This window comes from Pantherophis guttatus, chromosome 2, assembly GCF_059756535.1.
Source record: "Pantherophis guttatus breed Tessera chromosome 2, ASM5975653v1, whole genome shotgun sequence".
In the NCBI taxonomy this organism is placed as follows: domain Eukaryota; kingdom Metazoa; phylum Chordata; class Lepidosauria; order Squamata; family Colubridae; genus Pantherophis; species Pantherophis guttatus.
This window is the reverse complement of record NC_142064.1, coordinates 60358482-60382937: the sequence shown is the minus strand read 5'-3', so window position 1 is coordinate 60382937 and position 24456 is coordinate 60358482. Positions and strand designations below refer to the sequence as shown.

General features: G+C 37.0%; 1 long non-coding RNA gene across 1 annotated transcript in view; it reads right to left on the bottom strand.

Moving 5' to 3' along the window:
- LOC117661952 (uncharacterized) overlaps positions 1–22660 on the bottom strand; it is a 103043-nt gene extending 80383 nt beyond the window's left edge. The window contains exon 1 of the long non-coding RNA XR_004590179.2: positions 22616–22660. This is a non-coding gene — a long non-coding RNA (uncharacterized LOC117661952). The remainder of the gene's footprint in view (positions 1–22615) is intronic.
- Positions 22661–24456: the final 1796 nt, after the last annotated feature.

Here is a 24456-nt window from a genome sequence, read left to right as displayed (position 1 = left end):
TCCTTGTAGTAACATACCATTTCCAGTCTTTTTTCTACTAAGAGCTCCTGCTTTAAAACCATGCACTTTTATCAATTTATATATCAAATATAGAGTTGCCAAGGAATTCAGGATTATCCCAACTAGCCTATAAATGTTAATGGCTTTACAACATAATGGAAAATTCAACTCCTGTGCCCTGCTATAGAAGTATTACTATACTGTCCCAACATCCTGAGAATTTCCTCAGATGGTTCAATAAAAACCTGAAATGAAAGATTCAGAGAAGTGAACCCATCTGTTCTCGTTTAAGCATCCAAGGTCTAAGAAAGACATAGTTAATTAGAATGCTTTACAACCTCAACCCAAGTGTGAGAATAATCTAAATAAACAAGCTTTTGTATTGTGAACAAACTGGCTGAAGGTCAATTGTTTCAGATTTGTAGTTCAGGATTCATAATAAAAAAGAAAATGCTATATGTGCCCTGCTACAATTTCATAAACCCATAACTCGCTGTAAGTATACTACTAGACTTATTTCCCCAGTGGTTATATTTTATGGGCATCCTCTGTTCTCCCATTAAGTCTTGGTAGAATAAAATATTTATAAACATCATCAATATTTATAGAAGCCAACCGGAGTAGCAGAAATCTTTGCAATGTCTCTCCAGAATGAAGGATTTTAAATGGAGCTGCACAACTCCGGATGAACTGCTTGAGATTCATCTGTCCATCAGTCTCTTTAAAAGATTTTACAATCTAAAATAAACTGGGGACAGTCCAGTAGTGGGATTCAAATTTTTTTACTACCGGTTCTGTGGGTGTGGCTTGGTGGGCGTGGCATGGCATGACATGGCTTGGTGGGCGTGGTTTTGTGGGTGTGGCAGGGCAAGGATGCTGCAAAATCTTCATTCCCACCCCACTTCAGGGGAAGGTTACTGCAAAATCCCCATTTTCTACCCATCAGCTGGGACTCAGGAGGCAGAGAATAGATGTGGGCAGGGCCAGTCAGAGGTGGTATTTCCCAGTTCTCCGAACTACTCAAAGTTTCCACTACCGGTTCTCCAGAATATCTGCTGAATACCACCTCTGGAACAATCCCATCCCTTTCTACTAAAACTGGAAAGTTCTTCCTTATCACGGAGATGCCCTCTCTTCAATTGCTTCCTTGAATCTTCCTCAGAAATAAATAACCCATGATTTCTTCTTCTGAGAATGACCTTTCTTTGCAGAATTATATCATCTATGAGAGTACAAGTAGCTCAAACTAAGCCATTTGCTGCAACAACTACTCTTCTTCTTTGTTTGCAAAGGGCCCTTGATCTAATTTGGTCAGACATTCCAAGTCATTCTTCATCTGAATGGTTACATTTACAATAACTTCCCACCAGAAAATGAATATGTAACCTCTTGTAACCTGGCTTGATTGCTGTAACTTCACTGGTATTGTCCCTGATTTTTTTTAGCAACTATAGGAAAGTAATTTCCCATTTCTTTATTTCTAGGATTTTTTTTTTTTACATTTCAGTGTAATTTGAAGTTTTTATAGTCCCTAGAATATAATCCAAATATCATCTAGGCTGATTCAAGTTAGTTCCCATGCCCATATAAGGTCATCCAGATGCTGCCAATGCCTAGTAGCATTTCTTTAATAAAATCTCTATTTTGTTTTTCATGACTTTTTATTTCTACTAGGAACAAAGTGTTTTCCAAATGCCAATATTTACAGACCATCTTTGAATTTTTGTAGAAAGGGACCAATGTCAAGTTTGAGTAGAGTATTTTCTCAGTGTAGAGTTTCTGTATTTGGTCTAAATAAGATCACCTTGTGCATTATCAACAGACTTGAGTAATATATTACTCAATAAAATATATAATATAAAATATTATATAATAAAATATATTTTAGTAAACTCACCTGCTCTATTGATTGACCTACCTAAATTAATTAGGGAGTTGAGTTGTATCTGTGAAAATCTAATTAACTAAGATTTTCTTCCCGTTCTATAATATTTTGAATTTGTGTTCTCCTGGTGAGACGAATGAGAATATGTATAAATAGGATTTCGAGTGGAATGTAGGTTACCCCTTCATCATCAATCAAACTACCAAATGTATAGACAATAGACATTCTGGGGAAGGATGAGTCTTTATTTTGGGAGTGCTGCAATAGCTAATAAATTGTTCCATGACATCCCCTTCAGCTTTAAGGAACCAGAGTGCTCACTTGACAGAAACCTGAGTTTTGTGTGTTTTGATATTTTGGTATAGTATTTTTGACAATGGTGCTGACAACATTCTCCAATATTGCTGGACTCCTACTAAAGCATGTTACAATGAAGCTGCTGCCAGGAGTGCAATCTGTCTTTTAAAACTGGATAAGACAGCAACAAAATCTTTTGGACTGTATAAATAAACAGAAAACATACATGATTCTCTTTGGATATTCTGCTTTCTGCTCCTGAACGTCCATCCCAATATTTGGCACGGCTTTAAAGGGATAGGTCCTAACATTACATCCTGAGAAGTGTTGCTATTTCTATTATGCCAGATTTGAACAGATGTATAGTATAATACCCTCACATATAGTTTCTCCCAGCTCATGAAACTGGCAGAAAAATACCCTTTCCAGCTTTCCAAGCCTTAGAGAATGAAGCAAGCTACTGTTGCCAAATCTTAAGAAAAGAAGCTTTTGAAAAATTCATTCCTATGAATTACATAGAAGTTTGCTATGCCTCAAATCGAGGAAGGGAGATTTGGAATGGTGTTTGGTTGGATTAACTAGTAGGATTTTTTTCCCTACTGTGTACAAATCTGAGTTCTTTATCCTTTAAAGCTGAAAGAGATGTTTAAAACAATGGCATCTCAATGAATACTTTAATACATACTATATGACTTTCACCAAGAATATAATGAAGTGAAGAAGAACATGACATGTCATGATGGAGCAGGTATGACTGCCATTAATATCAAGGCAAGTTGAACAGCTAATGAATGATTCTTTGAAAATAGATCTTACAATGTCCTCAACAAACCCAAGGATGTGGAGGCATCTGCCAATAATGTACATCAAAAAAAAAATCTAAAGATTTCATCTATGAATAGGATTTTTTTACAATTCCCACATAATGGTAAACTCTGTAAAATATTGTATTACTTTTCCATGGGAACCTAGTCAGTTTACCTGATGGTGAATTGTTAAGAAATTGATCATATGTTTTTCTAAGAACATGTTATTCTACATCCTATGCAACACCAAATATCTAATATCTTTCTGTCTGTCTATCTCTATCAATAGTTATTATAGGATTATTGTAAATCTTTTGTGGAAGTCTTTCAGTGTTTCTCGTTTGCTATGATGTATGCCTACATTTTATTTTAGTACTACTACTAAAATGTATATCACATGGTAGAACATGAAGCAAAACATAATTCATCATCAGATGTTGAACTATTCAACAGGTTGCAATCATATTTTTTTTCAAAATAAAGGTAGAAATTTAAATATGTTACCGTAATAAAAAGAAAACTTTTTAATCTGCCCGTAAGTCTAAGTATCTAAAATTATTACTGAGCACCATTACAGTCTTAGTACAGTAGGACATAAGGTAGTCTTTTAAACACAATAGAGCCTGCAATTTAAACACAATAGAGCCTGCAATTACGGTTGTAAGTTGTGGCAGTTATTAAGTGATGTGCCCATGTGATCACCTCACTTAACAACCACAATCCTGGCTCTTCCCATTACAGTGATTAGATGACTGTGTAGGTTGTTAAGCAGAGCATGGTCTGCCTGAGGAAAGGAGGGAGGCCTTGAGAGTCTCATGCCCAGGCCAGGCTCATGTTGTAGGGCCTCCTCATGGATGGCCTGCACTGGTCCTCCCAGGGATCTCCGCTCTCCCAAGGGATTCCTTGCACAGCTCTCAGGTGGTAGAATTGTGGCTGCTTCCAAAATGGTGTCTGGTTCTGTAATGGTACATGAGGTGGCTTCCATATAAGAAGGTCACCTCTCTTTTGAAAGGTGAACTTCAGAAAAGATAAGTAGAGCAAGGCATGATTGGGTGGTTAGGAGACCCATGAATCTGGGACCCAACAGGAAACAAAAAAAGCAGGCCCAAGGCCTGTGGGGATCCACCCAAGTGAAAAGTAGATCCAAGGGATTCAGCAGGGTGGGATGGGAGAAGGCTTGCAGAATCCCTTGTGGCATCAGTCATAAGAGCAGACAGATCTCCAAGCAACCAAATTGTGATCCCATGACTTCAAAGTTACTGCAGCAGTTGTAACTTCAAGTATAAGTCATAAACCCATATGCTGATTCAGTAAATTGCTTAGAGAGGGCTGTAAAGCACTGTGAAGCAGTATATAAGTCTAAGTACTATTGCTATTGCTATTAGCTGTGGGATTCTTATGTTTATGGAAATGATGTTTCCCATCGTTTGTTATTTAAGCAGCTACATCTGATGTTTTGTTTCATTTAAAACCCAAAGGGTTTTTCAATAGCATAGTCAAAAATAGAACATAATAATAAATACAATGCAACAGAAGCCATAAATTAAAAGCCAATGCTGTTAAAGGCAGCTAACAATAAGGTATGGTAGTTCAGAAAATCTCTCTGTCACATCTAAATCGGGAGCAGAGCTATGGAAAGCACTTTAAAAAGGTACATAGAAAGACTCCAAAATCTTTTCAAACATTATAGAAGACACAACTTTTACAAGACCAATATGGCTATTACAGTCTATGTATACAGGAATTTCATTTAATTAGCATAGCATAAATGCCCTAACAGTTCTTCTCGGGGATAATATGCAGAATCAAAGTTGTCCTAAAGATGTCTATTGGTTAAATTTCATTGAATTTTGTAATAGTTCTTTTCAAAGATATGAAAAAGGGTAGCATGGAATGGAAACAGTTCCTGACTCTGGAGCAGAGGTGGGTTTCAGCAGGTTCTGACCAGTTCTGGAGAACCGGTAGCAGAAATTTTGAATAGTTTGGAGAACCGGTAGTAAAAAATTCTGACTGGCCCCACCCCCATCTATTCTCTGCCTCCCAAGTCCCAGCTGATCGGAAGGAAATGGGGATTTTGCAGTAACCTTCCCCTGGAGTGCAGTGGGAATGGAGATTTTACAGTATCCTGCCACACCCACCAAGCCATGCCCACCAAGACATGCCATGCCCACCAAGACATGCCACGCCCACCAAGCTATGCCCACCAAGCCATGCCCACAGAACCGGTAGTAAAAAAAATTGAAACCCACCACTGGTCTGGAGCATTAAAATTGTATACAGCCCGATGTGGTTGCAACTTAATTTGAATTGTACTCTTCCAGGTATCTGTATCTCACACAAATGTGTTTGAGGTTGTTATCTTAAGAGACATTCCCTTGGAGTAATGTCTTACCCTGAGTTTAGAAGGTTCAGTAATTAAAGGGAAGCACAAGAGAGTCCAAATTCTTTTTATCTTCTTCAAGATGAATTAGAAGGATAGTTAGAATTCATAAGATGAAGTGCATTAGATGAATTGAATCGGTAAAAGGTATATTACATATTCTAGGCAGTCATAGGAGGAAAATATGGTACCAATTTGGGAAAGTAAAACAAAGCAAAATATCACTCTCTCCAATTATAGACTTGCATGTAGGTCTCTAGTTTAAAATGAACTCTTGGGAAAAATAGGGAAATAAATTTTTCCTGGTTTTGAGAGTGGATTTAAGGAAGATGATCCATAAGCATTTTTTCGTATTACAAAATAATATCACTTTTCATAACTTCTATCACTTATTCATTTCTAATGTAACTTAGTGGAAAATGAGCAAGCATTTACTTGATCTCCTTTTTATACCTGGCAGTTGCATTTAGTGTCTTTGTATGTTTGTGTGTGTGAGAGAGAGAGAGAAAGAGAGGATGGGGTCCTCTCTCTCTCTCTCTCTCTCTCTCTCTCTCTCTCTCTCTCTCTCTCTCTCTCTCTCTCTCCCTCTCTCTCTCTCTCTCTCTGTGTGTGTGTGTGTGTGTGTGTGTGTCTCTGTCTGTCTGTCTGTGTGTGTGCATGTAGCTTTCATAACCAAAGCTTCTTGCTTTCTGTTGTGAAAGAGTAAATCATCAATACTTTAGTGATCGGGAGCGTCTGTGCAGAAATGGGGGAAATGATTACACCTGAGTGATTTTATCATCAAGAAACTACCACAAATGGACTTCCGGTTTGCGAGCTTCGGCGACGGCGGTGACTTTTTAAAGACCGCCAGCCCCGCCGCCTGTAGAGCCGCCCCGCGAACGAGGTGCGGCTCGAAAACTCCGAAATCTTGAAGATTGCAGGAGCAGAGATAGCAGGGTACAGGTTGAGCCCCTGTAACCCCCCCAGGGAATTGCTTCTGGGGGTGAAAACAGGTGTGGCTCCCTTCCAACCTGCGGAGACTCCGGGCGGCGTGGGACGATTCTGCCTTCAGCAGAACAAGCCGGCAGCAGCAAACTTTTAAAGTGAGAGGAATTAATTTTAACAAACAGCGGAAATATCAACTTGAATCCAGAAACTTGAAAACTGCAAGTATTGGTGCTTTGTTGACTTTTTAAATCAAAAGAGAAAGTGAGCGAGTGAAAGTGATTTGAAAAAATATGGCGTCCAGCGTTTGAGTTAACGAGCTAGTGAAAGTGGATTTGTGAAGCCTCCCTGCTTTGCTACAAAGTTGTAAAATTGCTACAAAGTTGCTCTATCTAAAGAAAAAATTTCTTTTGCTAAAATTTGACTTTGCTTTACTTTAGTTCTACCTGATTAAATCTGGGGGACTTTTTTAGAAGTTTCTGTGGAAGAGGGAAAGGAAAAAGAACTTCCCTCTTCAAAAAAACTAGTTTACGTGGCACGATGGCTTCAAAGAAGCAGGAAGGGAAGGCATCAGGGGGGGGATCCCCCACACATAAACATCAAACGCAACTTCCCCCTGCTCAACAGTTACAAACTCAGAAAAAAGAATTTGATGTGGCAGATTTAAAAGAATTTATTTCTAAAACTTTGGATGATAAATTTCAAGAATCACAACAGGAGATAGATGATAAACTTCAAAAATCACATCAGGAATTTTTGCAGGAAATTAATGAAGTTAAAGACATGGTGAAACAGAATCAAATTATGGTGACCAAAAAAATATCTGAAGTGGCGTCTGGCCTGGCAGATTTTATTGGGAAAGTTGATTTTAAAGTTGAAGAATTTAAATCAGAAGTGAATGTTAGGATGAAAGACAATGACTATAAAATTGATGAAGTTGACAATAAAATGCAGAGAATTGAAGATGAGATTGTTATGATACAATTCCGGGCGATGGAATTTGCCATACGGCTTCGGGGAATTCGAGAGGAGGAAAGACAGGATCTGAGACAAGTTTGCTCTGAAGCCCTGGCTAAGATTTTACAAGTTAATCCTGATTTGGTATTTCATAAAATAGACAAAATTTACAGAGTGAACTCTTGGGTGGCCAGGCAAAGACAACTACCCAGAGATGTGGTCATATACTTCACTGAGAGAGAAATTAGAAATGATATCCTGCAAAAATCTTTTCACACTTCTGTACAAGTGGGGGGCTCACGGCTTGTAATTTTTAAAGAATTACCTCCTAAAATGCTGAAAGCTAGAAAAGAATTTGGTTTTCTTGTTAAGGAATTGAAAAATTTACAGATACCCTTCCGGTGGGATGCACCAGCTGGGGTAATTTTTAGATATAAGGGAGAAGGATATCGGTTGAATACCGTGGAGAAGGCACAACACTTTTACAGTACTATTCTTAAGGAAAGAACACCATCTCCACGTACATCTACAGTTTTGGAGATTAAGGAGAGTGAAGAGAGGCAATTGAAAGAACAGTCTAAGCAGGAATTAGAAAACGTGCAAGGTGCAGAAGGAGGTATTCTGAGTGAGCCCTTGCTGGATTCTTCTCCAATTTTGGATTTGATTCAGTTGACTGAAGTTAAAGATCAACGTATAACTAGAGCTCAATCCAAGCTACTTAAACAAAAGCAACAACAACAACAGGAAAGACAAGACAAGAAGGCAGTTAAGAGCACTGCACAAGAGATTGGAGCTATGGGAGGAGCGAGATCGAAGCTCTCGGATGAACTTCAAGCATATTGCTCTGCGCTCCAGAAAGAGGCTAATGACCTTTAAGTGTTTATCTTGGAATGTCAATGGGTTGAATTCAGCACAGAAAAGGAAGAAATTATTTACATATTTGAAACAATTTAATAATGATATAATATGTTTACAAGAAACGCATATCACAACTCAAGATCAAAAATATTTGATAAACTCAAAACTAGGAGCACATTATATATCTTCAACTTCGCAGAAAAAGAATGGTGTGGTTATTTATGTAAATAAAAAATTAACAGCAAAAGTTATAGAAGTAGATCAAGATGGTAGATTTGTAGCAATTGAATTGTTCACAGCAAATGGTCAAATTCTTTTGATTGGAATTTATGCTCCCAACCAACAACAGGATTATTTTTACAAGATGTTACATACTAAAATATTGCATTGGGACTACAGATCTATTTTAATCATGGGAGATTGGAATGGAGTAATTGATTCTAAATTAGATAAAAAGAGCTTGGCAAAGTCTAGAATTAGATTACCACAGACCTTTTTTGATATGAAAGAAGATATGGAACTAAAAGATGTTTGGAGAATACATAATCCAAATGAATTGGATTACACTTTCTTTTCTGATAGACATAGATCCTTTTCTAGGATTGATTTTATCTTGTTGTCAAATGATCTACTTGTTAAGACAAAAAGAACAAAGATTTTTCCAAGAACTTTGACTGATCATAGTCCTGTATGGATAGAAATCGAGATGGAAAAGGTTGAGAGACGTTCTTGGAGATTAAATGAGAACTTGTTTAGATATGAAAAAAATATAACAGAACTTAAAAAGCATTTGAAAGAATTTTTTGAAATAAATTTGAATAAAGGTACCCCAGTTGAAATTGTTTGGGACGCAAGTAAAGCTTATATGAGAGGGGTACTTATCTACATGAATTCTAAACATAGACTGTTCCGACAAAAGAAAAGATCTGAGTTGGAAATGGAAATAAAGAATAAAGAACAGTTACTTATTAAAAACCCAACAGATGAAAGAATACGAAGTGCTATAAAACTTTTGAAAGACCAATTCCAAATGCTTATGGCGGAACAAGTTGCAACAAGCTTACAATACGCGAAGCATAATACATTTTGCAATGCTAATAAACCGGGCAGATGGTTGGCCTACACATTGAGGAAAAAACAAAGTATACGGACTATTGACAGTATTGATATTGGAGGGAAAGAAATCTTTCAACAAAAATTAATTAAAGAAGCTTTTGTGGATTATTATACTAAACTATATGCTAAAGAAGAGGTGCAGAATGGACTTATAGAAAAATATTTAAAGGATAAGAGAGTTACAAAAATTACTGATCAACAAAAGGAAAGAATGAATTATCTTATAACAGAGGAGGAGATAATAGCAGCAATTAAACAGCTAAAAACAGCCAAAGCTCCTGGCACGGATGGTTTGACTGCAGTGTATTACAAAACTTTACAAGCTGAAATGGTGGGACAACTTAGAGATTTATTTTGCAATATTCAACAAGGGGGTAAAATACCCCCATCTTGGACAACTGCTTATATATCTTTGATACCAAAGGAACAAGTTGGTCCTAAAAAACCAGAGAACTACAGACCAATATCTCTTTTGAACACAGACTATAAAATTTATGCGAAGGTATTAGCCAACAGGTTGATGCCAGTAATCCAAAAGGTGATTCATGAGGACCAAGCGGGATTTATTGAGGGCAGATACATGAAGGACAATGTAAGGCAAGTAATAGACTTATTGGAATATCTTGATAAGAATAAACAGATTTCTGCAGTGCTGGTTTTTTTGGATGCGGAGAAGGCCTTTGATAGAGTGGACTGGAATTTTCTACTAAAGACTTTAAAAAAGATGGGCTTTGGGGACCAATTTATACAGGCAATCTCAGCAATTTATCAAGAGCAAAAAGCACAGATTATTATTAATGGAAGTTTGACGACAGAGTTTAAAATTGAAAAAGGAACAAGACAGGGATGTCCGTTGTCCCCACTCTTATTTATTTTAACATTGGAAGTCTTGCTAAATACAATACGGGACTCAAAAATTTTGAAAGGCATAATGATAAGGCAAGAGGATTATAGAATAAAGGCATTTGCAGATGATCTGGTGGTTACCCTATCACAACCAATGGAATCAATAATCCTGATGAACGACATTATACAAGACTATGGTAGAGTTTCAGGTTTTAGACTGAATTCAAAAAAGACTAAAATGATAATCAAAAATATGACACAAGATCGTAAACATGAGCTTGAAAGGAGGGCAGGTTTTGAAATTGTACCTAAGGTAAAATATCTTGGAGTTCAGGTTGCAGAATCAAATATGAAATTGTTTCAAAATAACTATGAGGTGTTGTGGCGAGAGGTTCAGAAAGACATGGAGACTTGGAAAAAGCTGCAACTGTCTTTACTTGGAAGAATAGCAGCAGTTAAGATGAACATTTTGCCAAGATTTCTGTTTTTGTTTCAAATGATTCTGGTGCTTAAAAGTGATAAACAACTGAAAGTTTGGCAAACTGGACTTAATAAGTTTGTCTGGAACGAGAAAAAGCCGAGAGTGAAATTGAAAATTATGCAAGATGTTCCAGAAAGAGGAGGCCTTAAACTTCCAAACCTGCAGTTATATTATGATGCAGTAGCTTTAACTTTAACAAGTGATTGGTTTGGAAGTAAAAAGGCTGGAATATTGAATGCAGAAAGTTTTGATCTTGAATTTGGATGGCATGCTTACCTATTTTATGATGACAAAGTTGATAAAGTATTTAAAAGTCATATACTTAGAGACTCTTTGATGAGAGTTTGGAAGAAGCACCGACTCAAATGGGATTATAAAATACCGCTATGGCTGGATCTTGGTCATACCTTGTGGAATACAAATATAATGTCACTCGGGGGGTTTTTATACAAAGAGGTTCTTTTTACAGATGCGGGCAGATGGCAGCTGAAGACATTGCAGACACTGTTGGACGAAGGGATTAATTTAACCTGGTTACAATATAATCAATTACAATTGAGATGGAAAGAGGACCAAAAAACTGGTATTATGTTGCATGAGGAAGAATTGGTTAGACATATAAGAGAGAAAGGTCCAATGCATATTAAAAGGCTTTACAATGTTTTGCTAGAAAGGGATTCAGAAACGGAATTAGTTAAAGATTGCATGATTAAGTGGGCACAAAATTTTGAAGAACCAGTGATGTTGGAAACATGGGAAAAAATTTGGGTTCAGAATGTTAAATTTACACAGTCGCAGAATCTGAGGGAAAATTTCTATAAAATGTTTTATAGATGGCATTTAGATCCTAAAAAGTTGTCATGTATGTACCCTAATGTTCAGCCAAAATGTTGGAGATGTGAATGTTTGGATGCTACGTATTATCATATTTGGTGGACCTGTAGGAAAGTTAAGGCTTTTTGGATAAAAATTTGGTGGGTCATGCAGAATGTATTGAAGAAAAAAATTCAATTTTCTCCACAACTGTTTTTATTGGGCATAGTTAAGGGTTTTACATTGGGTGAAACAAAGTTGATATTGTATATGATAACAGCAGCAAGATTGTTGATAGGTAAATATTGGAAGAATGAAGTTTTGCCTACTATCGAGGAATGGACTTCGAAGATGGCCAATTTTGCAGAGATGGCGAAGATTTCAGCATATTTAAAAGATTGTTCACAAGAGACTTATGAATGGGAATGGAAAAGGTGGATAGAATATGTTCAGAACAAATATCAAATTAGAAAGTATCAAATAGCTTTTATTTGAAAACAATGTATTAGAAATATCTTAATGTAAAGAGACAAAGAGGGAAAATTATATAGGGGGAGGGATGGGTTCAGGTATATATATTAGTGTTATTAGTTATGAGTACATAATAGGGAAGTCCGGGGGGGGAGGGTTAGGGAGGGTTAGGGAGGACGGGAAGTTTGGGGAGGGAGGTGGGGGGGTGAAAAAAAAAGGGTGAAAATGTAATTGTAAAACTTTTGCAATAAAAAAAAAAAAAAGAAAGAAACTACCACAAATTATGTACTTGTGTTAGATGTTGGGATGCTGTGTTACAGGGATGGCATTTACATGATGTTAATGAGCATGTCTATGCTTTTTAGATCACCGTGGTTTGCTGCAAATTCTGCCTGAAGTATTTCAGTGAACAAATCAGATGTATATTCCATACTAACTTCTGAAGGTTGGCTTACTAACAGAAGAACTGCTCTTATTTATGTTTTCATATTTCATATCTTGCAAGAAAGCTCACTGCAGACCTCCTCCATCAACAAGAAAAGGTTCTAAAGAGAGTGATCAGATCAAGTATTGCCTGCATATACTCTTCACACTTCCATTTAAAAAAATAATGGAAAGAATTACAGTCTGCGTGCCTGTTTTTCCTTGAACCACGTTCATATGCTTGCGGGGGGGGGGGGGATGGAGATGGAAATGCTAGGAACTAACTAACATCTGTTTAAGTAATTTCATCTATTATTTTGATCTCATAAACATTTTTTCAAGAAACTATATTCCAAATATCTACGTTTACATTGCTGTGTGCTATGAAGTATATAAGAAATGCATTCCTGCTTAAATTTGGTAGAAGTCTACAGCCAAATAAATGTGTACAGTTAGTTTTGCTATTGTTGAATACTCTCCAATTTTGGTCTTCCAGGGTTGTGCTAAATATGTCCTTGCAGCTGTCAACATGTACCTTAGTAATACTGTTCATCTGCTTATTCCAGGTCCTTGGGAAGGACTTCCTACTAGGTAGATTAGCGTCCCAAATTCAGTCCACAGATTTGACTGACTATGCAACCAATCATAATAATATATATAATATAAATACTATGAAATCCACTAGTTAAGCCAGTTCTTTCTATTATTGACATTCTGCTGTTTAGAGATTTTATCCACGTTGTTACCAATGACAGACAGTTTACAGAACTACCTTATACAATAATATAATTTAAAGTCACTTAATGCAAGCCTATTTCTTTTGAGTCTTGCAAAAGTTTGAAATTTTACACTTGTTTCTTTTTCAGTTTCTACATATATCTATTATTTTTTGTCTGCCAATCTGGCAAACATTTGTAGTGAATTGGAATTGGTGCCATTTGGAATAGGAAATTTAACTTGGGTTGTATATTTTTACCATTGCAATAACTTCCAACTAGGAAAGTTTTAGATTTTTCCACCTATCTGCCTACATATATTTAAGAGTTGGCTTATGCATTTGCCCTCTGCTTGTATGTGCAAATAAGATTTTACAGATGAGATATCTCCCATGCCCCATGTGCTCTCATTTAAAGAAACCAAACCTTATAATATCATTTTGGAACTTCTCCCCTGTTAGATAGTTTAGAAAGGTGATCGATATAATTCACCAAGTAGTAAACTGAGAAATGAAATTTGAATTGGTGTTCAGCTACTTTCAGAGGCCATAAAGATAGTAAGAAAAGTAGTGTCAAATTTTATTATATGCCAACCTGAATTTTATTGTCAGCAAAAACTTTCGATTCATTTCTGATATATTCTCAGTCAACTTGTATCAGAGGAAACCAAAGATATATAGCAAATTTTTAAAACGTTTGTTTAGGAATGCAAACATCCTAAACATTACTTTTTTAAAAAATGGAATAAATGCCAGGATGATAGAATACAGAATACAAAAATATCTGCGATTTCTATTTAGTGTTTTTAATCATCTTACAACAGAAAAAAGATATGTTTCCAAGAATGTAAGTATTAGCAACCAAAAAGAAGAAAATATTAGCATGCATAACATACTTTTTTAGAATATCAAATGATATTTATTGTTACACTTGAAGATCAGTAATATTAAAAGATGTTAAACAATAAGAATAAAATGGAATAAATTTGTAAAATTAATATTTTTTTTTCCACATGGAGATCGCTTCTGAACTTTGTGCTTGAAGTGGAAAAGAATGAAACTTTGATTTTGGGTTTTACCGATTTGATTGATATTTTTATAGAAATGATTTGTTTATATTATTATGAAAAAACAAAAAGTTGTGATTTGATGTTAATGCCTTATTTTACTGCAACAGAGAATCAGAAGTCAATGTTTCTTTTTATTTTTTTTCCCACCCTTCCTCACTTCTCTTCCCCCTCTCCCGATTGTTCTCCTATTTTCTTTTCTATTTTGTAATCTTATTTTATCTTATAACTCAATAAAAATGCTAAACAGGACAACACAGAAAACACAGTAATATCTGAGATTTCTATTTAGTATTTCTAATCATTTTAGCAACAGAAAAAAGATATGTTGCCATCAGCCAAACAGTGCAGGCTGGTGACCCCCAGGGGGAGGGCCTTCTCTGTGGGGGCACCTACCCTCTGGAATCAATTGCCTCCAGAGATAAGGAGAATCCAAGACCTCAGTGCCTTCCGCCGTGCCCTTAAAACCTTCCTTTTCCAGCAATCCGGGCTGGCCTAATTTTTTAAGTGTTTTTAAGTGTTTTGTTTATTGTTTTTAATTAATGGGGCCAAATTTATATATGTATATTTTAACTGTATTTTAATATTTGTACTTGATGTTTTTACTTGGCTGTTCACCGCCCTGAGTCCTCAGGGAGAAGGACGGTATACAAATCCAAAATAAAATAAATAAAAAATAAAATAAATGTTTCCAATAATATAGGTATTAGCAACCAAAAAGAAGAAAATATTAGCATGCATAATATACTTGTTTAGAATATCAAATCAAATTTATTATTACACTTAACAATAAACAGTAATATTAAAAGACATTAAACAATAAAAATGAAATGAAATAATTTTTAAAAATTAATAGTAATAAGATGGTAAAATTAATAAAATTGTCACTTAGAACAGTGACTTTAAAATGTATGGACTTTAACTCCCAGAAGAAAGTCAGAGAAAGTCTAATTTAGAATATTAAAATCAATATAATCCAATTCATTATGAAATTGCCTTACACAGCATGAATGATGGCTTATAACCAAAAAATAACTTCTCCCAAGAGTGGTTTACAATTGAACCAGATGTTTTGCATTGTTAGCAAGTAAGCTAATAGAATGGAGTAGTTCAGCTACCTGTATCCTTTGGACCAAATGAAGGTGCTAAAATATCCTAGAAACTGCACAGTGCAGCTTGAGTGATAAATGGCGAGGAGAGAATTTAGGATGGTGTACTATCAGCAGTATGTTGTCACATGAAAGCTGGGCAAATAGCGTAAATGGCAGTCTATTCCCATCACACCCATGAGGCCCTGATAACAGCTAGTTGCTGTGATGACTTGGGACTTTAAAGCTCTTCCTGATATTTCTCTGCCCTCAAATTCCTGTCTTCAGAAAGCAGGAGAAATGCTCCACTCCCAGCTTTGTCTTGAAGTACATGTGGATCAGTGGTGGGTTTCAAAATTTTTTACTACCATTTTGTGGGCGTGGCTTGTGGCCGTGGCAGGGGAAGGATACTGTAAAATCTCCATTTCCACTCCACTCCAGGGGAAGGTTACAGCAAAATCCCCATTTCCTCCCAATCAGCTGGGACCTTGGAGGCAGAAAATAGATGGGGGCAGGACCAGGTCAGAGGTTGTATTTACCAGTTTTCTGAACTACTCAAAATTTTCACTACCGGTTTTCCAGAATTGGTCAGAACCTGCTGAAACCCACCTCTGATGTGGAGGAACAAAGGGCTGCCCCTTTCAGGCCCAAGATCTGTTGTTGTTTTTCTTGTTCTTACTTATTCCCACCTTTATATTTCTATATATAATATATCTTGTCTGTCTCTCTGTCTATCTGTCTCTCTCTCTCTGTCTGTCTCTCTGTCTGTCTATCATCTATCTCTGTCTCTCTGTCTCTGTCTGTCTGTCTATTTATCTATCTATCTTTCTATCTATCTATCTATCTATCTATCTATCTATCTATCTATCTATCTCTGTCAAGGTGGCAAACATATTTAATATTCCTGCCTTCTATTTCTCCACAATAACAACTGTGAGGTATGTTGGATTGAGAGAGAATGTGATTGTCCCAAAGTCACCTAGCCAGCTTTCATTTCTAGGATGTTATTACCAAAGGTGTCAGCTGCTAATCAATCATTTCTAAACTAGGTTTCTCCTATTTCATCTTATTCAATCTTCTGGTTTCTCATGGGTTGTTCCATGGTGAAGTTAAAGGCCATTTCAAACTATAGCATAAAAGAAAAAGGGAAAAGTGAAAAAAAGTTTTCTTAATGTGATATGCTTAATATAAACATAGCCAACGTGGTATAAAAATCATGTTTTGACTTATCACTGTTTATGAACAAGGCTGCTGTAATAGCTAAAATAAGGTGTCTTTATGCTAAGCCATTGTTTGTTTCTAATCACCTGCTAGTAGGATTTTAACAATTCACCCCAATTTCCTATATGAGATGCCTGCCCACTAAAGGCTAACTAGAAAATCAGATGCTTGGTGAGGGCCTTCACTGTTTCAGTGAAGGCCCTTACCAATCATCTGATTTTCTAATTAGCATTCCCCATTTGGTTCTAAATGGGGTTTTGATGAACATAGGATACAAAGCAGTGGTGAAATGTAAAATTTGTTACTAACAGTTCTGTGGGTGTAGCTTGGTGGATGGGGGGTAATGTGACTGGGTGGGCGTGGCCAACTTTTTTTTTTAACTTTTAAAATCATTTTTTCTACAACCTCTTCAGCCGAAGAGGTTGTAGAAAAAATGCTTTTAAAAGCCTCTGACGATCCCAGCTGAGCCACGCAATCATCAGAGGCTTTTTTTTTTTTACTTTTAAAAGCATTTTTTCAGCGGAAAAGGTTATAGAAAAAATGCTTTTAAATTCTTTTTAAAAGCCTCTGGTGATAGCATGGTTCAGCTGGGCATGGGTGGTGGCAGGGATTTTTGCTACTGGTTCTCCGAACCACCCACTGCCACCGCTACCAGATCAGGCAATCCGATCCAAACTGGGAGCATTTCACCCCTGTTACAAAGGAAGAGCTGTTGATAGCTCATTAATGCAGCTGCCTCTGTTTCTGAAATTCAATTGCTGCAGCAGCCACACAAATCCCTTTAATGCAGAGCTGTCAAACTCCCAACCCTCGTGCCAGATGCGTCACATGCTGGCCACCCCACACCCAGTTTAGCGAAGGGGGGGAAAGTCCCAATATGTCATATGATGCCATCATGATGACGTGAGTTTGACACACTTGCTTTAATGAATCCCTGTGTGGTATTGTATTGTGATCTGTGCAAGCATTGCACAGCCATAAAGGACCTAAACTCACCTATTTAGGAAACATGCCTAAAAATATCATGAGTGGTTAGAAGAATGTTCAGCTTCTTAATACAATGTAATATTGGAGTGTTTGATGCTGTTACACAAATTATTACCTTGTTTTTACTTTGCTACAGGTAATGAGAACAAGATGACCATAGGAACCTTTCCATAAAATATTGTAACCTCTTGCATAGTGGCCAAATAAAGTTAATCTTCAAATTATGGAGGAATAGGATAGTTTGTACCTGCTGAAGGCACTGTGGAAATCTATTAATCTCAAACCATGAACTTTTACATGTAATTTAGACCTTGTTGATATGTTTTTATAGGTCTAAAGTTCCCACAAGTACAAAGCAATTTATAAAAAGCAAAGCCTCAGGTGACATAACTATATAAGAAAGTTCTTTTCTTTAATGTTTGAGTCCTATTAAGCTGAGCCCATAATATTAGAATCGTTTGTTTTATGCGAGTAAATATAGCTGTGGTTAAGATACAAAATTTAGGACTGGATTTTGTGGAGATACAAAATTCAGCTTTCTAGACAGAATTGCCAAGCAGAAATGACTGTAAAGACTACAAATTAGAAAACTGGGGAAGGGTATATGTTCAGCCGTTCAGCAAAATCAATCCAGAGAGGTTTTTTAAAAAACCCTACTTTATATGCATTTCTGAACTTGAATATATTAATGAATGGATAGTTTCTCCCAATGAAACAGGGAAATAATATTACTGAACATTAGAATTAAATTGATTGCCATGCACAATATCTAGTGAAACTATGCGAAGCACACAGGGGCAGGAATTTCATTTGACCTGTGCAATAGAAAAATAATCCATAAATATCTGCCAGCAGTTTATGATCTTTTCACAAAATATTTCAGTGCCTCAGCATAGCTGAGGGGGGGGGAGAGAGAAAATATTCAAAGCCAATAGCTTCAGAATTTATTACAGTTGTCTATTTCTTACCATTGAATTAGAAAATGCTGAACTAAACAGTTTGTAATTACAAGAGGAAATATTCCTCAAGAGCCTTCATCTGTGGTAAATTATAAGCGCATAGTAGTTCTCGGGGTTTATAGAGTAAGTTGGAGTAAGTAAGAAATGAATAAATCTTGTAGGCAAAATGAAAACAAGACTGAACTCAGAAAGCATATAAAAGCAATATATAGACTCAAACCCCCCACACATAATTTTCAATTAAACCTTAATGAAAGGAATATTATCTAAAATATCTTTAGATTCCTCAAATCATTCAGTAAAATGAATATTATTATGGTGGGTCACCCAGTTAGCCAGATGTTTAGACTAGATACGCAGATGTTGTTTGATAATGTTAAAAGTATCATCATAGGATGTGAAATGCTCCAAGTAGAGTGCCATTAATTGACTGGTGATAATTTAATTAATTCCAAAGATGTTTAACTGGTGGTCCAGGTATTTTGGGATTGCACCCAAGGTGCCCATCATTATTGATACTATCATTGCTTTCTTTTGCCACAGACATCCTACATCTGTTTGCACATCTTTGTATTTTGTGATTCCCCTCCCAATTCTTTCCCATTTATTTTGCTGTCTCTATATACTGCTACAATTAGTAATCAGAGATTTTTGTCTTTCTTGTCTACAATTGTTCAGTCTGGAGTGTTATGTGACAGGTGTTAGTCTGTTTCAATAGTAAAGTCCCAGAGCACTTTAGTTTCTTCATTTTCTCTTACGTTGTCACTTTTGTGATCCTTCCAGTTCTTGCATACAGGGAAATGGTATTTCTTGCAGAAACTGTATGTATGCATAACTTGTTCAGCCTTGTTGACAGAGGAATGGAATGACAAAAAATAGGGGTGATAGTCTTCTTGAAGTATTCCTCTCTTCATATTAACTTCTCCCAGACTATCACCACTGAACAGCAATTGTGCCATTGATTTTTGCACAAAGCTTCTGATGTTTCTACTGCCTCCGGGTATTTCTAGGCACTTGATTATCCAATCATGTGGCAGGGAATTGAATGCCTTCTTGTAATTAATTCAAACTACATTCAAATTAGTCTTCCTTTTGCTGAAGATTTCCAAAATCATCTTGTCAGTTAGGAGATGATCTTTTGTTCCTCTGATGTTTGGGCAGTTTCTTTTCTGCTCAGGTGGAAAGAGTTTGTTTTCAAATAGATGCTGTTGGATTGCATTAGCCACTGCACCAGTTAACAATTTGAAAGTAGTTGGTAAGCAGGATGCAGTTATCCGGTGCTGTCCTTTTTGTCGGATCCTTCATTATCAGGTAGGTTTTGACAGATGTTGACCAATCTTCAATTTCACCTCTTTGCAATATGCAGCAGTAAACTGATTGGCAATGATTTGTGTCAGACGTTTATAAAGTTCATTATTATTACTATTATTATATGGAAGGATAAAGGACTAAATTATTGCTTTTTGTAAACCATATAGAACTCCTAAATTTAAGGTAGAGCATAAATGTTTAAAAAACAGAAAAGTTAAAAATAAGGTTAATGCAATAATCAGAGGCATATTCATAGAAGACATATGCAATTTTATATTCCTTTTCTACATTTACTTACTTTGTATAAAGCAATAAATTGCTGACGAAATTAGTGTATCAACACCATGCCCAAGCTTCCATCAAACCTGGCATGCCATGACTATTTCTTCTGAGATGAATAATCATTCAGTGCCTCATAAGCCATAACAACTTTCACAATGTTGGTGAGCTTCTAGAATGGGTGGGCAGCTATGGCCCCCTTATGATTTGTAGACTTCAACTCCCAGAATTCCTGAACTAGCCATTCTGGCAGTCTACAGCAGGGGTGTCAAACTGGTGGCCCATGGGCAGGATGCATCACATGCAGGCCACGCCCACACCAGCTCTGCAAAGGGAAAAACATCACAATATGTCATGTGACGGCAATGTGATGTGGCGAGTTTCATACCCGTGGTCTACAGATTGTAAAGGGAGCATAGTTGCCCATTCCTGATCTAGAATAAACTTTAGAGATCAGGATATACAATTTTCTTATTTTCTTATTTTCTATTTTCTATGCCATATTTTAATTCAACACTGTTCTAACTATCTAGATAAATAATTCCATGTTTGCCATCACAGTATAATGACCTTTTGACTTTCATTTCCAATATGAAAGAGCTGTTTCTAATTCTTTCTTGGGCTTTCCCCCCACCTACTCCTCATGTCTAGCTGAGGAAGTCCAAAATGAGTGTTTTTTGATGAGGTTTGATTCACTGGCCTGTTTTGGATGTGATTCACCTTGATCATGCTCACCAGGCTCCATTGCTTCCTTCCTCCTTTATTTACTCTTATCATCAATCTTTCCTGCATATGTCTTAGTACATTTTAGTCTATATTCAATTATGTTGTCCTTTTCTGTAGACATTTCTCCATTCTTCATTTTACTTTTTGCCAATAGCTTTAGGAAATGGAACACTAAATCAATCAACTTTTGCCCATTACTCTTCTTCCATATATGTGATGCTCAGATCAGTTCATCCCATTCTAACCATCCTTAAAACAGATTGGCCAGTAGATATATTTAGATTTATTATAGAATTTTAGGGGATTTCAGTAAATCTGAACAGTTTTGACTCTCAAGGGTTTAAAATAGCAGGAAAAAAATTATTTCTGCACCTTGCTACTTCATGGTAAAGCTGAAATGAAGAAATGTTGGATTAATCTAGTTTTTGTGTGGAAATATTATATATATATGTTTTCTGCCTTGGGCATTTCATGATGGATCTTCAGATTCCAGTACAAAATGGACAGAGCCTGAAAGTCTGAAATCTACTCATTCCTCCCTAAACATTTCTAATTGTACTTGCCATAGGTTTTTGGGAAAAGTTCCTTTAAAATAATGATGAAATATGTAGATCTAGACAGGATTATTAAAACTCTGTATGAACTTTCGGGGGTGTGGGATCATGAATTATGATAGATGCTTGGTAACATTATGACACAAATGCCTGACCTAATTGCTTCAAACATTGTGACATAAACACCTAAGTTTGACATTTGAAAGATGATACCATGGCCATTGTGTCATTATATTATTGTCAAACAGAAACCTCTGAGACTACTACTTTCATTATGGAAACCTTGCCTTGAATTATCCTTGTAACTTTTTGGTACATTTGTTTCAGTAACATGATTGCTTTCCCAAATCTGCTCCCCTACCTAACCTGATTCCAGTCAATACCCACACCCACCTAGATGCACAAAATAAGATGTAATCACTTTATTGGCATGGGAAAGACAGGCTGGCCAAATGGAACAATCAGTCACTTGCACATCCCAAGTGAATCACAACTGCCAGCTGCCTTGAGCAGCTTGTCTGAAGGGAGATACTAGCACACAAGTCCAGAAGAGTGGGAAGAATCATTGTCTTGGGTCATTCCAAAAGTACAGGATATAATAATAGTTTGTACTTCAATCTGAACTTCAAAGCAGGATGTCAACAGGGACAGGCTTCCACAAAGTCAAAATTAAAATCACAAAAACAATAGGGCTGAAATGGATGCCTTAGGCCAACCACCAGCGATTCTGGGCATCTACTTCACTGAAGTAGTACTTCAGCCCTGACACTGCCATGATTGCCACCAAGGAGTGCCATCTTGAGCCCCACATCTACGCTACAGTACAGTGTCCCAGTTGTTCTCACTGTCTGTGTTCTGTTCATTCTAGCAACCTGCCAGACTTCCATCCTGCATTTCATCTGCCTGCAACTTTGTTGGCCCTGCAGATCTTGCCACCTTACACTCCATCTTTTAGCCAGCCTCCTTGTAATGTGCTCTGTTTGCCTCAGCAGCATGGCAGTCCTACCAGTCCTGTCACTGCCAGATGACTGTTGCCATCTTCCTCCTCCTGCTGGCAAGACACACCTGGCATGGTCCTTTTAAGATGACCACTGGTCATGCCAGGCCTTCTTCCCAAGAATGCTTGCACCTTCCTCCAAATCACAGAGACAATTTTCACAATTCCTTCCTAATCATTACAAGAAAAAGCTCATGTGATTTGGAAAACAGTGGGCATGGACTTCTTGCAAGATTTTTGAAGGTCTCAGATGCCTGCTAAGCAGCTGCCTTACACAGGACCAGGCCATATACACCACAGCAGAAGGAAGACAATGAAGATCAGCTGGGGACTGCAAGGCTGGAATGGTGAGTGGAGCATAGGGCAGCAAAGCCAGCAGATGTGGCAGAGTGCAGGAGAGCTGGAAGGGAAGAGACGGATGGGGTATAGGTGAGTGGGAATAGTCTCTTACCTTACTGAAGCTTGAGGCTGGCTGGGAGGAAGTCAAGAGTGGCTTGGATCAGGGTGGGTCTTCACCTAACATCCCATCGGATTTGGTTAACAATGGCAATGGTGACTGTCAGGATTACTATAGGTCATGTGTCATACTTTATGACCACATCACTTAGTGATAGAAATGCAGGTCCCTTATTATAACTTGAAAAAGCCATAAGGTGCTGTTATTGTGTGGCTCTGCTTGCACCATGAAATAGCCTCAAATTTGATCAGTTTCCATATTGGCTTTCCACAACTTTCTAAAAATTCCACAGAGTGTCATCATCAATTTTATTGGTTCTGCAATTTTTTATATTTTAACATACTCTTTAAAGGTGACTGCTTAGCTTCATTTTGTTTTATCTGTGTATTATGACTCTTATATTAGACTACTTGAGTTGTCATTTTTATTTATTGTATTGTCGATATTGTATTGTGTTGTGCTGTAGAAGGATAGATTTCTTTGATTGTGGTGGGCATCCATCAAAATCAAAAATAAACATAGAGGTCAGATTTTTGCAGCCCATCTTTGGTAGTTCTCATATTCAGTGCAAAGGGAAGCTCAAAATTTACTATTGCTGAACCTTATGAACAGGCATTTCTGCAGAGCAGACTGAATCTTTATAAGGTAAAGTCAAGATAGGTCAGTTTGTGAGATTTCCTTCATTCCTTCCTCTTTCCCTTTGTTTTCCTTGTAACTGCATGATGTTTTTGCAAAAAGACTTCCTTCAACTTCTTACTTCAATTTCCTAGGTGCTCTTTGCTCTAGTTGGATGGACTTTTTCTCCTTGACAGGTGTCAACTGCTTACAATACCAAGGAAGCCAGGAAGTCAACAATTTCCAGCCCCTATTCTGATAGTAAGTGGCTGTCCTAGTAAATAACTGCAATGAAGAAAAACAGCGATGAAGGAAATTGCCAATTGAGTGTAGGAGCCTTTGTGTGAATGTAAGACTAGGTTGAAATTGACAAATTGCAACCATAACCTAAAAATGCAATAGGCATGGAACAGAGAGGATAAAACTAGGAACTAATGCATGCCTTCAGAAAGTTGATAATAAGGTACCAAATTGTTAAAGAGACAGAGCACATATAAAAACCCTTCAGCAGAAGATGAAGAAGAGAGATTGGGCAAGGGGAAGACTTTAATCCCATCAGCAGCTGCCAAATTTGCAGATCAATAAAGCAAGGACTTTGGGAAATAAAAAGGAATCTTTGAAGTGTGCCAGCATATTGAGTCGTTCTGGGTCCTGACCTGGTGGCTTCTGTTGTTCTAACTAGTGTTTGGTCAGGCTAGTTGAGTACAATTTGGGTAGGGCTGTGCATGGGAGCAACAACATACTTAAATTCAGTACAACCTTGCTCTGGCTTTACATTTGGGTTGTCTCCATATATTGCATTAGAACCTCGACAGCTTCAGCATTTAGCTGAAAGTGATTTCAAAATATTTCCAATTTCTTATCTTGCTATCCACTATGTTTTGTATCTGTTTGGATTGCTCAGGTACAGAATCCATATGCCTCAACTATTTCTGTGAATAGAGTGATAAACCATTAACCAAATAAATTTCTACAAGTCTGAGAAGAACTTGTTCTCTTGTTTAACCTGTTTAAGAAGGTTAACTTGAAGAAATGTGAGTGTCAGAGAATTCGGTGAAGGAAAGCTTCGGAGATTTAGTAGCAACATCCAACTCCCACAAAAATAAATACGTTAATTATTCATTGCTATTGCTCCTTGCCCTCTAGCTCCAAAAAAGCAATCCGTGCCCTTCAACTATCTAATATTAATAATGGGTTAGATGAGGGAGAAGACACTAAAA